The 24,870-nt window shown below is 36.3% G+C and overlaps 1 protein-coding gene across 1 annotated transcript in view; it reads left to right on the top strand.

The window, feature by feature from the left end:
• Positions 1–2,715, top strand: part of LOC135212528 (deoxyribonuclease TATDN1-like) — a 118,730-nt gene extending 116,015 nt beyond the window's left edge. The window contains exon 8 of the mRNA XM_064246054.1: positions 2,369–2,715. The gene's annotated coding sequence lies outside the window, so the exon portion shown is untranslated. The remainder of the gene's footprint in view (positions 1–2,368) is intronic.
• The last annotated feature ends 22,155 nt before the right edge of the window (positions 2,716–24,870 follow it).

Genomic DNA, 24,870 nt, shown 5'->3' with positions numbered 1-24,870 from the left:
GAGACAAAAATGGAGATAATAAAAAAGTATGAAGCTGGCATGCGATTGAGTGTGATTGCCAAGGAATACGGCCAAAATCTGTCGACAGTAGGCACCATCCTTAAGCAGAAGGATGCCATCAAAGCAGCTACACCTTCCAAGGGCGTGACTATTTTGTCTAGCAAGAGGAGCCACGTGCTCGATGAGTTGGAGAGGCTGCTTCTTGTCTGGATAAAAGATAAAGAAATCGCTGGCGATACGATAACCGAGACGGCAATCTGCCACAAGGCCAGCGCTATTTTCGGCGATTTGATTGCCCAGGCCGAAGACAACGGAGGAGAAGGGACATTGATGCCAACCCCAGAGTTCAAGGCTTCTCATGGGGGTTGGAAAAATTCCGTAAACGGACTGGCATCCATTCGGTGGTGCGGCATGGGGAGGCGGCCAGCTCGGACACGAAAGCAGCCGCAGCCTTTATTAAGACGTTCAACGAGATGACAATCAAGGAAGGCTACAGTTCTCAGCAAGTCTTCAGACATACATCATGGAGGAAGAGAAGAAGCTACCCGGGCATAAGCCTATGAAAGACAGGCTTATGCTCGCACTTTGTTCGAACGCCAGTGGGGATTGCAAGGTGAAGCCCCTACTTGTCTATCATTTGGAGACTCCTTGAGCCTTCAAGGCCCACAAAGTGCTAAAGGAGAAGCTTCCGGTGATGTGGAGGGCTATTGCGAAAGCCTGGGTAATGAGACTTTTGTTCACCGAGTGGATAAAACTGTGTTTCGGCCCGATAGCGAAGAAATTCTTGGAAGAGAAGCGCCTCCTTCTGAAATGTCTGCTGTTGTCGGACAATGCCCCTCTCACCCTCTTAGCCTCGAGGAAGATATCCTAGCGGAGTATTCGTTTATCAAGGTTCTTTATCTTCCGCCTAACACCACCCCTCTCCTCCAGCCCATGAACCAGCAAGTGATATCAAACTTCAAGAAGCTGTATACGAAACATCTCTTCAAGAGATGTTTCGACATCACAGATACCACAAACCTCACCTTGCGTGAATTTTGGAAAGAGCATTTCGATGTTGTGATATGCATCCAACTCATCGATCAAGCTTGTCAGGAGGTTTCGAGGTGAACCTTGAATTCTTTGTGGAGGAAACTCTGGCCTGATGCCGTATCCGCCCGAGACTACAAGGGATTCGACGTGGGCGAAGCCGGTGCTGCAGATTCAGGAACAGTTGACAATCCTGAAACTGTTTTGCAACCAGATCTTGACGAGATCGTTGCACTCGGCAAGTCCATGGGGCTGGTCGTCGACAAGGACGACATCAATGACCTTCTCGAGGAGCACGAAGGGGAGCTTACGACGGACGACCTGAAGGAGTTGGAGGCCATGCAACATAACGTCGTTCAAGAAGAGTTCTCTAGCAGCGGCGAGGAGGAGGACGACGACCTTATGACAATGGCAGAAATTAAGGATGCTCTAGCTGCTTTTCATAAGGTGCAATCATTTGTAGAAAAGAGACACCCCGAAAAGGCTTACACAGGTCGTATGCTTGTGCAGTTCGATGACGTTTGCCTGAGTCGTTTCAGGAGCCTTTTGAAAAGCAGGCATAAGAACTCTTCCTTGGATAGTTATTTTTTAAAGAGGCCTTTAGTACTAGCAGGAGTAAGCAAAAAGGAAGATCCAATTGATACTATGAAAAAACAGAAAGTTGAAGTGGTGAAGAAATTGAAATTTTGAAAAAAAAAAAAAAAAAAAAAAAAAAAAAAAAAAACGTAAAGTATAAAAAAGTACAAAAAAAATGTAAAAAGAAAAAAAAAGGAAAAAAAAATTTAATTTCAAGTTTTTTGTAAAGTTGAGTTAGTTTTGTTAATGTGTTTAATAAAGTTTAGTTTGTTTCCTGACATTTTTTAATGTGTTTCGTAAAGTTAAGTGTACGTACTATAAGAAGTTTTCTGCCGTTTGTCCTCCTCCTCTGTCACCACTTTTGGAGATAGCCTCACTCGAAAGGTAAGGTTCCACCTTTTACTACATACGTACATATGTACGTACAGTATTTCTTGTATACCATGTACACTAATACACTTTATTTACAGGTACATACATATTAGTACTAGTACGTATTAAGTTACGTGTTGAATGGTCCAAATTATTGTAGTATTTCATTGTTTATTGGTCAATTTAGCTTTATTATAAAATTTACTGGGGTGTTTTTGTAGGGCTTGGAACAGATTAGCCATTTTACATGTAAAATGCGGTTCAAGATACGAAAAGCTCATGATACGAAAGCCGCCTCGGAACAGATTAATTTCATATCTCGAGGTACCACTGTACATTTTCTTAAGTTTCTATTAAGCTATTTTTCATTTTACATTTCTTGTATTTTCAGACTGAGTGACGGAATTAGATACAGCCATGGCTAACGACTCAGAGGAAATCAGATAGATTGACTGAATCCGTGCATGGTTTTGTGGTTCATTTCTTAAAGATTGGGATGAAGCTGACTTTCTTCATGTTGCCGCATCAGATAAATTCTTCATTTACAGTCAGGAAGCCAAATCATAAAAATAACATCATTTGGACTGCAAATGCTCAGGGAAATGGAGTTTGAGTCTCAGCTTTTTTGCGGTTTGCTGAAATCATACCCCTCAAGAATGCAGGCTGTGGTACAGGCAGTTGGAGGCCACCCAAAATATTAAAAAGCATAGAGAAACTTGAATAAATACCTGTTCTGAATTACTTTTGTTTTTGTCCTATATATGAAAGTACATTAATTCTGAGGTAGATCGAATTGGATATTAAATCTAATTACAAATATCTGAGTTCGACTGATTTGTAAGGTTGGAATTGGTATCAACTTATACCTCACTTGTTGGCTGAGTCGGTAATGTCACTGTAGTCCTGATTTCTCCTCTGTGCACTGGTTTGAATCCACGAGGGCAAAATTATAATCAACTAAAAAATTCCCTTTTGGTTAACATATATGAAAATATGTTAATTCCAAGGTTGACCGTATGTGCCTAAGTGCTTGACTTGACAGACTAAATCCAATTGGTTCCTGACTTTGTATTTAAGAGTAATATATCTAGATGCAAAGGGAGGGCCTACTTAAAAGATATCAGTTTTGATTCTGTTGGCTACCTAATCTCCACGATATGCTGTTTACAACTGCATACAAAACAATGTCCCCTCGTATTGGTCCTTCTATCATTTGCCTTATTTTCTTGAAGTAAATTCATATAACTTCCCTGATAATATTAGTAATATTATTTTCTAATACTTCTTATAGCTGCTTCCTTAATATTTTCCATTTTAGAGGTGAGCAGTTATTTCTCACACCCATTCCTTCGGAACCACTCTTCATGTAGACATATCTTACACACACACTAGTCAGCCACTCAATCACATCATCACTGTAATTCAGTACTATCTCGCTTTAATACCATCGTCTCCAGGTTTGTGTATGATCTTCAACTATATAATACCCCTCCTAATATCTCAGGAATCACTTCTACAGGAAAACTATTCTGTTCTGCTTCTTTTATGTCTTCCACATTCAACGAATCTTCAAAATCCTTTTTCATCTAGGACTTTTTCGTTTCAGACAGCATCTCTCCATTCGCATCTTTTCTTGCGAGGTCCATTTGTTCGTCGACCTCTCTCAATTTTCTCACACGTAAAACAACTACTTATTTTTCTAAAGTTCATTTGGTTACCTTCTCCCTCTATTTGTATTTTCAATTTTTCTCCATAACTTTGTTCTTGCTCAGACCATCCATCCTCCTTTAAACCTGTACATGATCTCTTATGTCAGGTAAATGCAGCTCAAGTGTGTTTTTTTTTTTTTTTTTTTTTTTACCCTCACAATACCCCTTGACTTCATAATCCCCTACTTGCTGTTTTTATTCCCGCCTCCTAACAGCCAATATCCACAACCTCTCTCTGCTATACCCATGACCCATAATGGAACTTATAACCAATATAGAATTAACCAAAATAGTAAATTCCTTTAGTAAGCATTTGACTGTTTTTTTTTAATTTTTGGAAGAAAATCTTCTTAGAATTGACTTTAAAAACTTTTTTTTCACTTTGTATTCAACCAAAGTTCATATTTCATCCATTTGCCCTATACATACACACACACACACACACACATATATATATATATATATATATATATATAGATATATATATATATATATATATATATTTATATATATAATATGTAATGCTTAGACAAATGCATATATATATATATATATATATATATATATATATATATATATATATATATATATATATATATATATATATATATAGATATATATATATATATACATATATATATATATATATATATATATATATATATATATATACATACATATATTATATAATATATATATTATTTATATATATATATATAAATATATATATAATAAAAGGAGCCCATAAAAACACCAAAATATAGAGAGAAAAGTACTACATTTCAGAGACTGCTGTCTCCCTCTTCAGGTAGATGAATGAGAAAAGTTTACAGAAAAGGTGGTATTTATACCAAGAGGTCCATCCACAGGCAAGCCAATTTAGGTCACCCCCGCTGATAATCTTCCTTTAATCTTCTTATGTGTTGGTTGAATGAAAACCTTGTCGATCGTATCTGAAATCCATGCTCCTTTTGAGATGTTCATTACCTGCCTCTCTTTTATTAAGGCCGATTCCATCATTTGACTCTTGTACCGGCAGTTGCTGCTATAAATTACATGTGACAAATTCCAGTTTATTCTATGGTTACGTTCATTTATATGGTTGAAAATAGCCGAGTTCTGTTGTCCATACCTAACTGACCGTTTGTGTTGTATTAATTTCTAGGGAAGTGATTTACCTGTAAATCCGATATAAGATTAGTCGCAGTCCTGGCAGGACTGCGACCAATCTTATATCGGATTTGTCACGTGTAATTTATAGCAGCAACTGCCGGTACAAGAGTCAAATGATGGAATCGGCCTTAATAAAAGAGAGGCAGGTAATGAACATCTCAAAAGGAGCATGGATTTCAGATACGATCGACAAGGTTTTCATTCAACCAACACTTAAGAAGATTAAAAGAAGATTATCAGCGGGGGTGACCTAAATTGGCTTGCCTGTGGATGGACCTCTTGGTATAAATACCACCTTTTCTGTAAACTTTTCTCATTCATTTACCTGAAGAGGGAGACAGCAGTCTCTGAAATGTAGCACTTTTCTCTCTATATTTTGGTGTTTTTATGGGCTCCTTTTATTAGATGGAATTCTGTTGTTACAGAACATTTTTACCAGTCTATATATATATATATATATATATATATATATATATATATCTATATATATATATATATATATATATATAAATATAAATAAAGGCAAAAACGAAGGAAAGTGAAACAATGAAGTACCAATGCAAGGCCTTTCGACTTCTCGTCCTTTACTAAGCAGACTGATATAAATATTAAAGTAAGTTCACAAAGAAAGCTCGTATAAATGACAGATATGGATTATAAAGGAATCCATCCCCATCCGTCAGTTATACGAACTTTCTTTTTAAACTTTCTTCCAAATTTACATCAGTGCATAGTAAAGGACAAGGAGTCGAAAGGCCTTGCAATGGTACCTACTCCATTGTTTATTCATCACGTTCCAAATTTTTGTGATTCAGTTACACACACATAAGAAAGTGAAAATCAAATATATATATCTTTAGATGTCTTAAGATTTTAACCGTTGGAGAAACCGACCGCGGAGGATTCTTCTTTCCACGTTGGTGCTCATGCGAAGATATGTGGGCGTGGCAGTTGTGTGTAATTGATTAACTGATATTATATATCTATATTTGTATTTTTAAGTTAATTCAGACCGCTGCATTGTAAAGTGAACCTGTTTACGCAGTTCATTTTGAACATCCAAGAAGTTTAGATAATGAGATGTGCAGAGGTTCGGTTATAGTATTTAATTTTATGCAATAGCTGTCAGTGAACTCGTCACGAAGGACGCCATGGACAGCCTTAACGTCAAGTTTGGGAATCGATGTTAACCCTTATTAGCCTCCCTCGTTGTCTTCTTCCTTTACACAGCAGCCGAGCATCTCTCTCTCTCTCTCTCTCTCTCTCTCTCTCTCTCTCTCTCTCTCTCTTTCACCGTTCCTACCCTAAGGCGGTGACAATGACCTGTAGGCTTCATTCTCGAGTCTAACAGCACCTGCCCTTTGCTCTCGTGTAGATTTCGTGTTTGGTGTATATGCACACACACATTATATATATATATATATATATATAATATATATTATATACTAATATGAATATATATATATATAGATATAATAATATATATCTATATATATATATCTGTGTGTGTGTATAACGTCGGTCGTAACATACGAATGATTTTCATTGAATTCAACGGTCTTTCACAAGAAACTGAAAGGTAAATTTCTGACATTTAAAACGTAGCATTGCAATAGCAGTTTTAATTACGTTGATACATTTAAAGTATAATCATTTGAGGGAGATTATTATTTACTTACATAAATATTCGAAAATGAAGATTGGTCATTAAATGTACGTTGAATTGATAAATTAAATACACACGACTCTTGAATTTTGAACATATATTATTGATATTCCAGATATCCCCAAATTATTAGATCACCGAATTATAGCTCGCAACTTTCTGATGGAAATTGCCGGTCCTTAATTATATTTCAAAAAATTACAGATCCTTGGTTCTTGAATCTTGTGTATGTTAAAATTGCATATTGTAACAGGTGGCCTGGACAAGCTACAAGATCTTATTCTGATTGATATGAAATTTGGCTCTTAATTTAGACCAACACTTACTGGATGTAGGGAATATAACTAATATAGATAATACAGTCACTGAATGGAAGACTGAATTAATTAAAGGCCTTGAAGACAAAATAAATAGAGTTCCTAATTCCTTTCCATGCACTGTTGAATCACGTAATGAAATTGGGAATATTCAGGCTCCGAATATTTTATATTATTATAAGGTAAAGTCAGTAATAACTCTGAAAACGTTATACTCATTTTTTAAATTAAAAAATTGACTCCAGTGGTAAGTTCGAGGGTTGAAACAAAAATCTTGATATCATTGAAAATGATTCGGGAATGAGTTTGAATTGTATTAGATTGTGCCTTCAAAACTATGACGTACTATTTATAGTATGTACTGCTCATGAATTTCATAAAACCTTATTAAGTATAATTTATTGCTATTCCCATCAGTGTATTAATTAAACCTGTTCTCAATTTAATTTGACGTAGTCAGCAAATAGACAGTTGATCTGAACGTAACTGAACCAGTAAAAATAATAGAACAAAATGTTATGGAATATTATGAATCTTACGAATGTAAAATGAATGCCTTGAAGGTCTATTAACTTCTCTGGACTACCTTTAATTTTAAAACTTTATATAGTGTGGCTTCGTGAAGTTCGTATTAGGCTCATTGTAGCCTTACGCGATATGTATTTTGAGTTAAAAGCCACAATGTACATGATACTGTATTTTTCAAAATACTAAAAAGGTTAAGAAAAAAAAAAACGAAGCTTCCGACCGTTTGCAACAACGGTCCTCTTCAGCCAACTAAATACAACTACTTGTTTTATTTAAAAAATACTAATTGAAAATTTTTTGGGGGGACAGTCCAGGTAACCATCGGAATTTTATTTTATTTGTCTGGTTAAGAAAAAAAGCATTTTTATTCAGTTGGCTGAAGAGGACCGTTGCGCAAACGGTCGGAAGCTCCCTGGTTTATAACTTTATATATATATATATATATATATATATATATATATATATATATATATATATATATATATATATATATATATATATATATAAACAGTCTCATATATACGTTATTGTGGATTTTAACTCATTATCTTCGGTCACGGCATAGTAATGCAACATAGATAGTAGGTATTTGATTCCAGTTTGGAAATAACTATCAAAGTTATTAAAATCGGCTGTATTCATATGTTAGGGTTTTGCCCTAGGGATAATTTGATTGCATTGAAAAAACAACAACAGAATATTTCGACAAATATTAAGTATTCATATGGCTGCAAATTATAATCTAAATATGGCTAATTTACATTTCTACGAAAATCAGATTTTAATTATTAACCATTGGAAGGAGAGTTTGGAAACGTTGGCAGCTTTAGTTCCATGATGATTTAAATTTTAAACAGATATATTTCCGGAGGGGATTAGTGCCGTCAGTGCACCTCATGCCGTGCTATGTAGGCATTACTTTAGGTTCTTCGCAACGTCCCTTCGCCCGCTAGCTGAAACCCCCCTTTCATTCCTTTTACAGTACCTCCGTTCATATTCTCTTTTTTTAATCTTATTGCCCACCCTCTCTTAACAATTGATTCATAGTGCAACTGCGAGGTTTTCCCCCTGTTACACCTTTCAAAACTTTTCACTGTCAATTTCCGTTTCAGCGCTTAATGGCCTTAGTTGCCCCAGTGCTTGGCATGCATGCCAAAAGTCTATAAATCAATCAGTCAATAGAGATGTAGTATCTATAATGCATTCTGTTTGTGCCAGAATTCTTTAAATCGCAACAATGATACTCGAATAAATGTGTCTTTTCAGGCATGTATAAAAGAGATGAGGATAACCAGACTCGTGTGACTTTTGAAATAGTCTGCTCAGTTTCGTTGATATACTGGTACTTATAGGGCATTCAGGGCTTCATAATTACCGTCAACTCTTAGTAGTTGCTTCATAATGGATTTCCAACTTGGCTACTTAAGAAAATTTTACATAAATGTATAGCGTACGCCACTAGAGAAAAATGAAAAATCTACGAATGAGAATAGTTGCTCTATAGCCATATATCCACAGTTTCATTGTCACGGAGCGAGGATAATTACTTTTTTTGTTTATTTGACCGGAAGATAGTACAAATAGAGCATTCAACCAAGATGGAAGGAAAGGCTGCCGACAACTATGTTAGGCTGTATTCGAAGTCTTCCTTTGAATATAATTACCGGATACATGGTAAGCAGTCCTTGCTCACATTGACATTGCTTCCTCGAGTCACTTGAATTACTAGCCACTAAGAGACATGCGCTGGTCCCCATTGCTTCAACTGAGTGAGATATTCATTATTCTTTCGTGTTTACAAAAATCGTTAGGGTTTTTTCATTTTTCGTCTATCTGTTCTTGTTCTTTTTTCCTTTGTCTACTTCGTTGGCCTCTAAATTTCTAAATCAATAAAGGAAAAAGCTTTCTAAATTATTGAGCTGACGTGTTTTATGTATGTATGTGTGATATAGATATATATATATATATATATATATATATATATATATATATATATATATATATATATATATGAAACACACATACATACATATATATATACGATGTATACATATATATATATATATATATATATATATATATATATATATATATATTATGATAGATATTAAAACCACTACCTGGGTATTTACCCCAAAGTCGGATGTATCTACGTTTAGGTTAAGCTTGAAGAGGAAAGATAGCCAGCCACCTCTGTGACCAGGCCCATTCACGAAGTAATGCGTAAGTTTGCTTTATGATAAATATTAAAATAGCGTAAATGGTATGTTTGTCAAGGATTTATAATGCATTTTTGTTTGTTTCATCCTTTGAGGAAGGGTTATTTTTTTTTTTTTTGCGTTTTTTTTTTTTTTTTTTTTTTTTTTTACTCCACCAAGAATAGACAGTTTGATTTGCATTTGCCATCCCCCCGTTGCTGAATAACCATTGGTTCCATGCAACGTAAAATCACCATACAAACGAACAAACAAACATTTGCTATCCTTACTTCTATATACAACTTTTGAAGAGACCCTTCTACCTCCCTTGCTTTGTGCGTCCTGTGATTTGCCTCTATGCTAATTTTAACGTCATTTGTTACTCTAGCCAGTATTATTACTATTATCCAGTCGATGAAAGTCACTTTTAATCATAAATGCCTTTCTTAGGTGTCATATTTAGTTGTTTTGCACCTGGTAGTGACCCTGTAACCGATGCTCTCGAACCTTGCTACGAACAGATAATGTATTCGTAATCGCTGTGAAAGGTCTGTATTTTAGTGGTTAAGGTATATTCTTGGTGAAACATTTATTACCGCTTCTTGTTTTGGCCCTCGTAAGTACAGATGTTTATGACTGATCGAAAGTAACCATGTTTCTTTATATTCTGATTAGTCAGTACAGTTAAGGAGAGAGAAAGGGAAAAATATAATTTCTATACTTCTCTCACTCTTAAAAGTTGAAACTGTTTTTTGTATATATATATATATATATATATATATATATATATATTATTGTTTTGACCCTCGTAAGTACATTTGTTTATAACCGATCGAAAGTACCATTGTTTTCTTTATATTTTAATAAGTCATTACAGTTTAAGGAGGGAGAGAGAGGGAGAAATATAATTTCTATACTTTTCTCACTCTTAACAAGTTGGACTGTATATGTGTGTGTGTGTGTGTGTGTGTATTTTTTAAGCACAAAAAAATCTCCTTGCTAAATTTATGTATGTATTGTATACAAGCAGCATTAGCTGTGAGGGATGATTCATACTGATACGGCCTGCGTGGCGCATGTTCTATGTTGCATGATGATTGCTGAGGCTGCAATTGGACTTCACGATAGTGAACTGTGACTGCATTTTCAGTGGCAAAGTTATTATTTCTGTTGGGAAATCCATTCGTATACTGCATATGCATGTTTGCTGTTTGACATCAGGCGCAGTAAATACAATAATACCTCTTGCTCTTGTTCGAGTGTATGCATGTATATTATATATATATGTATATTTATATATATATATATATATATATATATATTATATATATATATATATTATATATATATAGATATATAGATTATATATATATATATATATTATATATATATATATATATATATATATATATATATGTTTTCGTTTACTCGTGATTATAATTTTATGTAAAGGTACTATATGTACTGGTCTTTTGTAATGCCATTTCCTTTCATGCGATAGCAAATAAACAGTTTCCCAGAGTAATCTCCAATCAGAAATTATCAAAAGATGATATGTAATCAAATGTGTTGACCACTTCTAAAGAGTATTTACTTTTTACTTTATTATAGGACTCCTAGCCAACAGGATATACCTTGTTTTTAAGTGTAGGTTTACCTCAAGACTTTTGGACTTGGTGTTCCCTCATCCTTTCCACGTACAGTTAGATGATTTTACCTGGATTATTTACGAGCATCAAGGGAGGAAAGTATTCTTGGAAATTCTTAGGACGACTTTCAGGACGGTATCGTGTCATTTTCTGGACCATGATTGTGGAACGGTCTTATGTTACTGTTTTGGCCTGTTACTTAAAAAAAAAAAATGAGCCTTTTGTCATCGCTTTATTTTGAATGCTTTGTTTTTCTTTTTATATAATTTTTTACTTCCTGTTAGCCGGGGGTAGCGCCAGGACCTTGCGGTTTTCAGCGAGAATTCATGGGGTGAGGTTGCGAGACTCAAGCCGTTGTAGTTCAAGCTTATTCGGGGAGTAAGTCTACGAACTACTTTGTTGTTCTTGCTGTTGTTGTTCTTTCTGGGGCGGTGGTGTAGGAAAGCCCTATGGAAAAGCATAAAAAGGTTTGAAAAAGGTCTTTCGCGTTGAGTTAAAGATACTGGAATTTTAGAAGAGATTTATGATTTATCTATTAGAATGAAAATGTAAAAAAATAAATAATGTGCATGTTAAACAGTACAGGAAAATTATTTCTAATAAAATATAGCGTATTAATTTTAATGTTCGTTGATGCAACAATGCTCTATTTCACCACAGATTTTAGCATGCGCTTCGAGTAAGCTAGAGGTCGGATCACGTCTTGTTTTTTTAATAATTCCGCCATAAAAGATTTAAATTTCCTCTGGTTGATAAATCCAAAGATAAGTAAAACTTCTCACCTTGGTCTGTGTGGTTTCTTGTGGATGAATAATGTGTGACTAGTTATTCACGTGAATCTGGCAATTTTCCAACTTCTCATCAGTAGAGAGAGTAAGGATGCTTGGTGTTTTATGCATGCACATATGCTCGGAGAACATATGTGCATAGAAGAGATGTGCATGCATATCAATGTGGCTGAAATAAGATCATTTTAGTGAATTTGTTTGATAAAGAGTTAAAAGTGACCATAGTTAATCGTTCCGAAGCTCCCTTGTTTATTTAGTGGACTTTTATCAGAATGGGAATTATACGCGGGTTGATGATGTAATTGGTTCCAAACTATTAGAATTGACGAATGAATTAAATAATCACAGCTCAGCTCTTGCGTTAGACAAAATATTCACCTTTAACCGATAAATCCAAACAATCCGTTTTTATGCAGGGAGGTAATTTCAACATTGCCACAGATAGATACACAAATAATCAAAGGTTATGAGTTTCTCAGTAAGATGACATTAGTAACTGAAAAATGTACTGAGGCAGAATTACCTTCTTCAAGCGAGGGTTGAAAGGTTTTGTTTCCACCCGTGTCTGTGCTGGCTAGACATCTCCAAAGTGCGAGAATAGAATACGACGAAACCTGGCAGATATTTTTATTCAGTGGTCTTCTCCTGGCGATTAACCTTTGGTGGAAATTGCCTCAGAGTTAACGAAGCTTTACCTTGAAAACAATCTCAGCTCCAAGCTGATATCTCCCGCTATACTCTTGTTTTATTCCATCTGTCCACCCGCCTGTGGTGTTTCCGTATGGTAACACTGCGTCCCGTGCTTTAGATAGTTACATTCAGCAATAATTATAACATCCTATTTCGAATATTAACGGTGTAATTCGCATACAGTAAATTATTAGAACACTTTTTAGTTGCAAATGTACACCCACATATCCTTTTATTTACCTAAAACTTACACATAGCGTAACTATCTAAAGCCCGGGACTCAGTGTTACCATACGCAAACACCGCAGGCGGGTGGACAGATGGAATAAAACAGTATAGGTTATCATCTCAAAATGGTTGCTACATGCATGTATCTACCTGGCTTCATCAGAATCTGTTTAAGTGTTCTCTATATACCCTAACAGCATATGTATGCATGAAGACAGACCAGCCAGCTGCTACACTAGCCTTCGCAGATATAAATATGCTTTCCATTATGTACGGTAGCGCTGAATAATCCTTTGGATTCCAGGTTGGCTTCAAGCCTAAATTCCATATTCCATTCCATTATGTGCTGTTCCCTGTTGGGGGTTATAGTGCCGTCAGTGCACCTCACGCAGTGTTCTGTGGGCAATACTCACGGTTTTTTGCAGCGTCCATTCGCCCCTTAGCTGTAGCCCCTCTCATTCCTTTTACTGTACATTCATTCATATTGTCTTTCTTCCATCTTACATTCCACCCTCTCCTTAAAATTGTTTCATAATGATACTGCGAGGTGTTCCTCCTGTTAAACCTTTAAAACCTTCTTGCTTGTCGAATGACCTCATAGGTCGCAGCGTTTGGCATTTGGCCTTAATTTTATATTATATTTTACTACATACCGTTGTATTCTTATTCTATCATTTCCCAGTGCCGTTTTGTCGACACGACCAGAAGTCAAAACGGGTCACCATTCAGTATTACATGCGTGAAAGCATATTGTTCATAGGTTCTAAAAGTTGGTACATAGAGTTACCTTGAGGTCCAGCTTTATCTGGTCACGGTCTGTTCTTCCTTTATAATTAACCTGCTTTTTCGTGATTCACATCACGTGCGCTGATGCTGCGTTTTCAGGTGATAAATCGTTAGTGAGCAGTAGACCACCCAATGATCTGGTGTATTCCTTGCTTGTTATGATCATTAATGTGGGCGAGCTTGCGAAAGGATCGCGTGTATTCTAATGATTCTTGGATCAGAATGAATCAGTGATGCGTTTTACCGGAACCATTTACATTTGCATAGAATTTTTGTATAAACGGAGTCACTGGAAATTATTTTGTTTATAAATACAGCATTCGCTTCTTTGTTACACCACAAAATCCGGTAGAATCCTGTCCAATTCGTGGCGACTGTCAAATTGCAAACATGGACTATTATTACGTTGGCATCCACATGCTTGATTATAAAGAAACCTGTTTCCACACCAAGAAATTAGAATGTTCGTGAGAATAATTACTGCAAGTCTTCACGCCCCTGTAAGTCTAGACAAATTAAGTTTTATTTTTATCTGGTAAATGGTCTCGCATATTATTCCCTTACATACATAACGGACATTTTATAAACATTCCACACAGCCACATAGAGTATGATTCCGGCCATTTGGGTATATAATTAGAAGCTGCCCTGTATATGGGTAATTTTTCCATAATTACGCCACGAGGATATTCTTAGTATGTCAGTGTCCTGCTATGTAATTTTATCTCTCTCAGTTTTTGTTGGCTTGAGTTTATTTCGTGTTAGATTTATTCTCTCGAGTATGTGGATATTCATTAACCCTCATAGCCTTATTCTTTGTTCTTGAAAGTAAAATTACCGGAAATTTATCATCTCCAGATATTCAGCAATATCTTTCTATTTATCTCGTATTGATTCGCTGCGTTCGTTATTGCAAACCGAAAAACAAAAAGAATGAAAATTAAGAAGGTGCTGACGATTAGGAAGTGTTAAAAAAAACTTATTAAACTGGGATGTGTATAAGCAAAGACAAGATGAAAATTATTATTATTTTTTTTTTTTTTGTCTGCTCTAAAGGTAAACGACACAAGGAACTGAGCCAATGACAACTCGAAAATTTTGCTTAGACAGTTGTGGGTCTTGGTGCATGCACTCGCTGCAATAACTGTGTTTATGATCAGATGTGGATTACCCTACAAGATAACTAGCTGAATGAAAGAAAGGATGATTAGCAGCTTGTGAAAGGATATGACGAATTTTGTCAAACTATTGGCGTGGCTGTTGTAATCCAAATAATTGGCAAAATCAGCAATCAAATTTTTTTCCAAAATCTAGGTATGAATCGAAATTGGAGGTAGGACATCTTAAAGAGAGAGAGAGAGAGAGAGAAATTGTTGGCTAATATTGCGCCAGGTCACACCGCTCGACTGCGGCAAAGTGTATGGAAGGTTGAAATGGAAAATGATGAAATGACATTCATCTAGATTCTAGAGAGTGGCATGTAATCGCGATAACAGTAGAGGGTGCATGTACGTATCATGGTACGTATGTACGCTTGCGTGCAGCTATTACTACGTGCGTGTCGAATGGTCGCACCCATTTGCATAGCCTTGTTAATGGCTAGAAAGCGGAGATGCTCTGAACGTGCGAATATTTTTAGTTCGCGTCTCTTTTTTTTTTTTTTTTTTTTTTTTTTTTTCTTTTCTTTTTTCTGAGATGGCTTGAGGTGACCCATGACCTTCATCTTACGAGAGACTGATGTAGCTGTCATTTCCTCCGGAGACAGGCTAAGGACGCCAACCAGACTCACATCGCCCTTTTAGGTGGAAAGTAAATATGACATCTTTCCAGACAAGAAACATGTGTTTGTAGGTATTCCACAGTGTGTTTTTTTTTTTTTTCCAAATAAAAGCTACCTTGTGAAGCTAAGAGAATATCCTTTCAGAGCAATGCTTTGGCTTGTTATTATACAGAAAATACTCAATTTTATTATCTTCTTATTTCCTGAGGACAGAAATACATACATGAATACGTATGTAAGGTATTGGCTATCATTTAATGACTTTAGCCAATGAATTCTGTCCCAATTTAGAAAAGGTCCCAGACCCAGGCATAAGTGTGAGTTAAGAATCTCCCAGTTTAAGAAAAACTAGGGATATTGAAAATAGGCAATTGCAGCAACAGGACATTGAGTCAAATTGGAAAAATACAGAACAGTTGGAAATGGAATTGCAGAGTTATGAACTAGACATTCAGGGAGTGGTATTGGGTCAGGATAGTCTGCAAGTCTGCAGAATTAGTGTTAAAGTACTCATGGGTGGGAATAAAAAGATGGTGATAGCTGTCAAAAAGAAGAAAGACAGCATTTTGGCATATTATCATAAACAAGTCATATGAGGGGTTGGGGGTGGGGGCGATAATGGGTTTGATATACCAGAAGCTGACGAAGGCCCAAAAATGCAGATACATGAGCTGACAGTTTTTCGAGACTGAATCAATAATTAAGAAACGTAGAAGATGGAAACTACCAGGATATATGGACTGCAGTGATGATTTGAGCTGAAACGGAAACGACACCTTGTCTATTAAACAGTCTATTTTATAGAATAATGAATTAGGAAACGAACCCAGATGACTGAGAATTGAAAGTCATTTTGACAGCGTCCAGAGAGCATCGCTATGGCATTAATATGCAAAGATGATTGACATTTTCCTCGAACGAAGTTGACGCAAAGTCAATTTTAGTTTGGTCTTGTCAAGTGATCTGGCAGTAAGTACAAAGGTACAACAAGATTATGTTATTTCTGTTTTGCTGTTTTCCGTCCTCATAGATTTTATAATGACAAAAGTGGTCGGAGATCGAAGAGAAGGTATAGGTTTCAGTAACGATAGAAAATTGACAAATTATGCAGATGATGGATGCTGTTTCGTTCAGTAAAGCCACAAGATCTCTAGGTAAAGCTGGCCTGCTAGAAATAAAATGTATGTAGAGAGATGGGACTCAAAGTAAATCCAAGACAAGGCAGAAGTAATGAAGACAGAATATGCACAAAGGGTGGAATAACATTAGACGGAGAAAGGATTGATGATGGTGAATCTTTCACATATTTAGGAGCTATGATATCCAGTACAGATTAAATGAAAAAAAGCCTAATCAAACAGTTGGCAGGCTGAATAAGGATTGGAAATCAAATAGATTGAAATTGGACACAAGCGTAAGATTATACTTGTGATGTGTATTGCTTACCCGCACGTGAATTTAGGATATGATAGTGAAAATTTATCCACATGATTTTGTCAGTTTATGAATAAAGCTTTATGAATGATAGGAGTCAGAAGAGGAGATACAGTGGGAAACGATACTTTAGGTACTTTATGGGAAATTACAGAAAGTCACGAACGTAGATGTGATACTGATGAATGGTTTATGGAAGTGGCTCGGATTTGTCCTTCACACCAACCATATGGAGGAAAGTGCGAAACAGTATCAGCTGGGCTTCTGTTGACACCAGAGGGGTTGGATGCGACTTGTGAGAAGGGAGATTTGTCCTAGTGGAGATTTATGGAAGATAAAGCACAAGAAAGACATCAGTGATGGAAATTCACGCATGCAACCGTATGCACGTACTCGCACATGCACGCAAGCATTATATAGATATATATAGATAATATTAATATATTATATATATATATATATATATTATATACATATATATATATATATATATATATATATATATATATATATGTGTGTGTGTGTGTTTGTATATATATATATATATATATAGATATATATATATATATATATATATAATATATATATATATATATATATATATAATGTCAAACACCATAGGGATGAAATGAAACGCCTTAGTAGAACCTGACTGGTATCGACTTTATTTCTAACTAAACCATCCATATATTATATCTATATTAATCATATATATACATATATATATATATATATATATATATTATATATATATATATATATATAATAAATATGCGTTATATGTGTGTTGTTGTTAGCAACCTAATGACGACATACAACACCTTTATCGATTCTCATTAGGGTTATTCAACGCACCAACTGGCCGATGATTTGTTTCTCCCAACTGAAACTGCGTGTATTTTTTTTTTTTCCCGTCGATGACGATGCAGGCGAATATGTTTCAGTGAAGGGGTCTGTCAGAGTTGATAGGTTCCATATTTTAGGAAAGAGAGATGATCCCGATTGATATTCATTGCTTTTCGGGTCCGGATGCTGATGGATCAAACCGCTAAATAACTTTGGCCATAGAGCTTGATGTTGCCACAGCGCTGGGGGGATGGATGGATGGGTCGGGTGAGTTCGCTATAGGGGCTGGGGCGGAGCTTTGGTGTGGGTGTGGTGGGGGGATGTTTGGATGTGGGCCGCTTATTTCAGGGACGGGTGGAGATTTGGATGGGGTGTGGGGTTGGTGGTCGGGATGGGGATATGACGTAAATTATTCGTACTGTATTTGTCAATAATTTCTTCTCTTTTCATTTGGTAAATTCCCGTTTTCGAGAGAGATGATCTGTTAGCTGGATGATAATAATAATAATCGTGTTTTTTTATTATAATTAATTTCTTAGTTCGAAGACATTTAATTTTATCTGTTGTTGATGATGAATTAATTAGTTATTAAAAAGCGACAGTTCTTAGGCATTACACCCGAGGCCAAAGTTTTGAAGTCTTTCTGCCCAGTTATTCCTTTCCATATTTCATTTTTACAAATTCTTTACATCGTATCTCATTTATTAGAACTTTTTTGGGGTATATTTATCTTTGCTTTAAATCGACTCCGCATCAGTAAATAGCGCTCTGGCTGCAAAAATATGACCAGTTCCCTTTGATGCATAAAATATCATGCATCCCTGAGCAGAGAGTTCGGCTGTTTCACAGAGAGAGAGAGAGAGAGAGAGAGAGAGGTTGATTTGGAAGCCCAAACACGGTAAAACACCTCTTTTGTTCCAAGTCTCAAAAAACCAGGAGTTGACAAAAAAGTTCGGCAGCTGACTTGATTTGTCCTGTTGGTTCATCAAGGAGGTCAACACAGGAAGCAGGGAATAAAGTAAAGAGAGAGAGAGAGAGAGAACTTGCTACGTGTTACAGATATATCCCGATAGTCAAAACATAATTTCTCAATTCCCCCCTTCATGAAATATATGAAAGTCATCAAGCGTACGTGAATTGATCAAAATGACCCCGAAATATTTTTTTTCCCAGTTCTGCAACACGATTTTGCACTGCTTCTCTTGAATAATTTTCAGCCTACAGGTTTGTTTTTCTGCTGTTATTCTCACAGGGTAAAGAAGTGTGGGCTGATAATTCACTTGTTTACAAAGAAATTGAGGCAAGCACAAAAATACCCGTTTTTACCTAATTTGGGGGTGCTGAATTCAAATTTGAAATCCGTTTTTACTCATCACCTCTAGTTATCTATCCTGTTTTATCTGTTATAACTGCTGCAACTCTTGAAATGTGCACATATATCCTCTGTTTATACTAAAATGAGACTATTTAAAAGCCAGAAAACTAACTAGAGGTGATAGAGCAAAACTATTTATAAATTTGAATTCAGCACACCCAAATTAGCAAAAAACACCTATCCCCATTCTTGCCTCAGACCAATTTTTTTTTTTTTTTTTTTTTTGCAAACCAGTGAATCATCTCCATTTCAAGTTTGTCGTACGTTCGCAATCCCGTGGCAGTATGAGGTCCAAGATCATCTATAACGGAAACAAATGATGTTAGTCTCAAATTTGCCCATAATTTCAGTTCACGATAACAAGTCTGTATTTTTCTAATGCTTGGTTAATTAAACGTTTGGAATAAGTGTAACCCACTATTGAGTAAATGTGTGAAGAGGACAAACTATATTAATACTTAGACAGATAGAAAATCAAATCTTTAAAAAAAAAGTCCTTTTTTAATGAGATTTTTGTTGTCAAACGCCGTAATGAATATCAGAAACAGCCGAGAGTAAGATAAAAAAAAAAAGAAACAAGCACCAGATGTTACTGAAATTGAGACTTCTTATTTTTATTCATTTTAGGGGAAGAATTTCTCGATTATGTTATTTCTATTATTTATGAATACGTGTATGCATACATAAACATTTACTACAGTTTTAACGTCTGTTATTCCAGAGTCATTTGGTAGCTGTTATTACCCGCCTTTTTTCTCCCAGCAAAAAAAAAGAAAAAAGAATTATTCCACTTGGAATTAGCCTCATAACAAATTCCATGAGTGGAATGGATTAAAAAAGATTACTATTTCATTTGTTTTTGCAGAGAGAGACAACAGGCGAAGGAAATTTTCAATTAACCTAATGGATTCTGTGAGGATAAGGCTCGTTTTTTATTTTGATAATATTTTATCTAATCACTTTTCGAACCCTCAAAGACAAAGACGACGCAGAAAGCCACTTTTACGTCCGTGATTACACAAAAGAATTTAGAATGGTAATGTGCTTGATGATAAAAAGGTACATTTTGCTTTTAAGATTGCAAAAAATAACTGCCTCACATTGTTCGTCAGTAATTTCTTATCGATTTTGGAAATCATATTACATTTGTGAGGTTTATCTCCAGCGTTGCCTACAGCACCTTGCATGTAACATGATAAGCTTTTATTTTTTTTATCTTGCATATGGTAGATGGCTATAATTGCAAAGGCAGTTTTTTTTATGTGAAACTGAAAACAGATAGTTCCGCTGACTCCTGACGTTGAACACTTATTTTTTTCTCGTGAATATTCCCAATAAGAGATCTCTTTCGAATTGAGAAAGAATAAGATGCAACATTATAAAAATGTTGCATCTTCATGAACATGATCCATTTTTCTTCATTTGGTTGATTTAGATGATGCAATTATCATTAGTGTTATTTGTATATCAGCATATACAAATGTGGAAAGGCCTTCAAATTTATTATAGACGCAATGCTGTTCCATCCAAAAGTTGTAAGTTGTACTGGCCCGTTTGGAATGACTTTGGAACCAAATAACATCCATCTATCAATCTATTCATCCATCCACTGAAAGGGGAGGGGGGGCTGTAGAATGACCTCTTCGCATGTCGCCAGAATTCCTGTCCTGACAAAATCGTCACAACGCATCATGTTTGTTTTCAAGTCGCATTTTCCAGTGGAGAAGAAATTGCGTAATTTTGTGCCTCTTGCAGAGGGTGATTGCAAACTGCAGCAGTTATAGGTTAGTCTCAATCCTTCCGGTGTTCTGATGGTGTTGAAAAGTTTATTATACATTTATGGAAGGTAGTGTACCATGAATCTTGGAAATTATAACCGATAATTAGTATGCCTACAGAACAGCACTAGGCTGGCCTAAGGCAGCGTTGATAAGTGTTATGGGTCTAGAAATGCCGAATTAATTTGTTTTTCCACGAGGCACGATTACAAACTAATTCAGGTGTTGGAGAGTCATGTTCTTAATCTTATTCAGTTTCGTATGTGATTTGCAACGTAGTGTCGTTGTAAATGGTGTGTTTTGGGTGCCCAAATTAATCTTGTTTGGCATTCTGCTGGGTGGTATTCTGGGACACTTGTTATTGGTACAGCAAATATCCAGTATATGCTCATTTTCTGCAGTTATTCACTCGCCCTTTAATGGGGAATTTGCTACTAGTCTTAACAGAGGCTTGGGAAATCTTAGTTGCTGTTGAAGGCGGTGACAAGGGCGTAAGTTTGACAGCCTCCTGTAATGGTGCCAAACAATAATGTTCTCCTGTCTTTGTTGTCAGCCGCCTCTCAGTATCTTTATCTCCGAGACAAGATGGTGGAAAGGGTTGTTTTCATTTAACCACAAAGATAATTTCTAAGACCATCTCCCGTATCAACCGGACGCCTCATTGCACCTCGGGAACAAGCGCGTGCAAACAGCATAGCAGAGCATCGTCTTCATATCAGCCTATAAACATAAGAGCATTCTTATGTTAATAAACTTGCTCTGCCAGTTGTTGACATATAAGGCTTGTTCTCAAAGAATGTTTATTTATTTTGATTAATAATGCTTCCTATGGGAAAGTAAATCCACAGTAGTATGCGTGTTTGGTTTTGTTATTTAAAATATATACAGCAGAAAGCTTACGATGGCCTTCACGGTCCTCCTTGTCAATCTTGCTATTGTGCAAACCGGGCCCAGCCTCTCTCAATACTAGTCCATGTACATGTGTGTGCAGAATAAAGGTATGTTTGTCAGATTTTTGGAATAGTACGTAATGAACATGGTCGGGACTTGCCGTCCCAGCCCCTTCTTTTATAACCCTAATTTTTTTGTGACAGTTATTCACTAGTTACAACGATAATAATAATTTTCACGTTAGAAAACGGCAGTCAGTGGGGATCACAGAGAAAGAAACAAGTGTCAAGATAGTTATGTTGGTCCTTCCTTGACCAAATATATCCTTTTGGCTCATTTACATCAAAAAGTGAACGAAAAGATAAAAATATTTGGGATGCTGTTCTATAGAGTGTCATTTTTCATGCCTTTTCGTTCAACGTAGTTTAGCGAGTGAGTTACGAAGTTAGATTACCTAGTTTTCTCATCATTTCCGATATGGAAGGAATCGAGTTTAGGATGGTCGACCATTAAAGGAGAAAGTTATTGGATTCCACCGCGGAGGAGTTGGGAGATTTTGGTTATTTCTTGCTCCCAACACACCTCTGGTTTCATGTTTCCCAACTCTACTTTTCTTCTTAGCGTAATCTACAGTAGTACTAAATACAGAAAGTATGTAAGCATGCGCTCGTGAGTTTGTGTTTGAGGTTATCTCCTTGGAATGAATGTTCCAATTCCGTTTACCGTTGAAACCAGGGTGCTTATTTTTATATTATGTTTATACCAAGAAAAAAAGATTAGGTCTGCATTACCTCTCAAAAAGAGAAAGGTTAATCGGGAATAAAAATGAAGTGGCTCTGCCACGCATTGTATTTTAATCTTGTTACTTAATATCCCACCCACACTGCAGATTTATTCTATACCTCTGTACTTACAAGGGCTTAACTGGTGTACATCATGATGTTTGCTTTATATTTAATAATTCCGGACTATTTTAATAGAATCCACACGTCTATTAATATTTCCTTTGTATCTGTGATATTTTTTAGCTGTAAATATATTCACTTATTGTTATTGTAAGGTTTTAAACCCGACTTTGCGTTGCACAGGTATTTAGCCATGTCGCCGTCCCTTGGTGATTACCGGGAAAATCTCATGCTTAGTCTGCAGTTTGTGATTAAACTTTGAGCCTCTTAACTGATCATCACTTGCAGAGTCCATTGTGATCACATGAATGTAATTGGCTTTGTAGAGGCAATGCTAAAAATAGAAATAGAACCTCTATTTTTGTATTTACCATTCCCTTTCAAATTGAGCCGTGTTTATAGCAGTGAGTTGTTGGTTTATTTAGTATATAAAGAAAAATAAAACGGAAAAAGTTAAGCTTTTCATAAAGAAAATGAAGAAGACAGATTTGATATCGGAGGCGCTTGTGAAAGCATAGTTAGTAGGGTGTGAGTTTACTTCTCATTACGTTACTAACACGTCAATTTAAGCCTTCCTGGAGTGCTTCGGGGGGAGGGGGAGGGGGGCAAGGTTCATGTACACTCAGTCCCGTAACAGGGTAATATTTCACTATTAGAAAAATAGTGCAGAGATGCAGTGATATACACAGAGAAATAAAAAATGAATAGGGTTGTCTCTCAAAAACTAAATAATAGCGTGGGACCCATGCCAAAAAGTTCTAAACTGGAACTGTGTCCTGGTATATTGCTGACTTGTTTACGGCTAACTTGCGATTTTGTTTCCGTCGTTTAACTACTGGAAGGACAGCTGTCAAGATAGCAATCCCATTTCCTAACTGAAATCGTATCCCAAAGTGAATAAACACGCGTTTCAGATTGACAGTTGAAGACTGCGTGCAGGCGCACGGCAATCTCTCATCTCTTGCTGAATTCCATCTCGATTGAAGGGGCTATGTATATTTCAAAAGGCTTTTATCCACCTCTGGGACTTTTGATGGCCATGGCTCAGACTTGATCACTTGACAGGGACACGAACGTTTTCTTTTTTAGATGCTGAATTGGTTCCTCAAAAAGTCAATTGATTAAGAAATTTCTGATATGTTTGTTTAGGATCCAAAATTTGTTTGTAGACTGTAGCGGATAACCATAATGAGTCCAAAATGTGAGAGCAAATTGGGTGGTTTTGATGGAAGACGATATGCTTCTAGTTCGTTTAGTTATTTCTGGAAATTGTAAAGGATGTTGATCATCTGGGTAACATTTTTTAATCTGGGCCCAGAGGGCTGTGCAAGCGTATGACGTCAGCATTGATGACCCACTTAATGGTAAAATTTGCGTGCTAATGTTTTGCTTTACATCATTATACTACCATTTTACGACATCCGGGAAAGACTAACTAAGATAAGGATAAAGTTAACGCTGCAGATTTGCATATTCATTATTCAGTAACACGTCGTGAATGATTTTAAATCGGGCTGAATAACACCAATATACATACGACTAATGTGCCGTTGACGCATATCTGTTTTTGTATGTTCTCGTGGAATCTTACTTATGGTTTTATTCTCTTGTCGTTCGGTTGGGATGATATTCGCATAATTTTGATGCATTTCTTTCTCTCTCTAGGTTACGAAGTTTCAAATCGGCCACTGATCACTATTTGTTTGTATAACAATAGTCATTTTTCTCTTAAGTTCTCTTTAATGGTAGGTTTCCATTCCAGCGCTATAGTCTGTTCATCATTGCACCATTTCTGCAGCATTTGCGTTTCGAAACGCTACTAGATTCCTACTCGAGGGAGCGATGAACCTTCCCGCTGTGGCGGCGGCGGCGGCGTCTTCCGCGCAGCAGCGAATAATGGAATCAAATGCTCAGCTGACTTGTCTCGCATAACAAATGAGATCAGGGGCCTTGCCAATTACCCTCAGAAGGACGCTGCCGAAAGGCGCCTGTGGTAGGGAGCCCCCCTTTTTTATTCCCAGACTTTAGATGTTCACCCTTTAGAAGTCAGCAGTTTTGTGTGACGGGCCTCTTGAAGGCGCGATTAAAAAAAGCTGCAGGTATAAGACTGGATCCCTATTATTCTGGGAGTAAAATTGGGCAGGGTTCTTTA

This window comes from Macrobrachium nipponense, chromosome 41 (assembly GCF_015104395.2).
Source record: "Macrobrachium nipponense isolate FS-2020 chromosome 41, ASM1510439v2, whole genome shotgun sequence".
Taxonomy (NCBI): domain Eukaryota; kingdom Metazoa; phylum Arthropoda; class Malacostraca; order Decapoda; family Palaemonidae; genus Macrobrachium; species Macrobrachium nipponense.
This window is presented reverse-complemented; position numbering and strand designations above follow the sequence as displayed.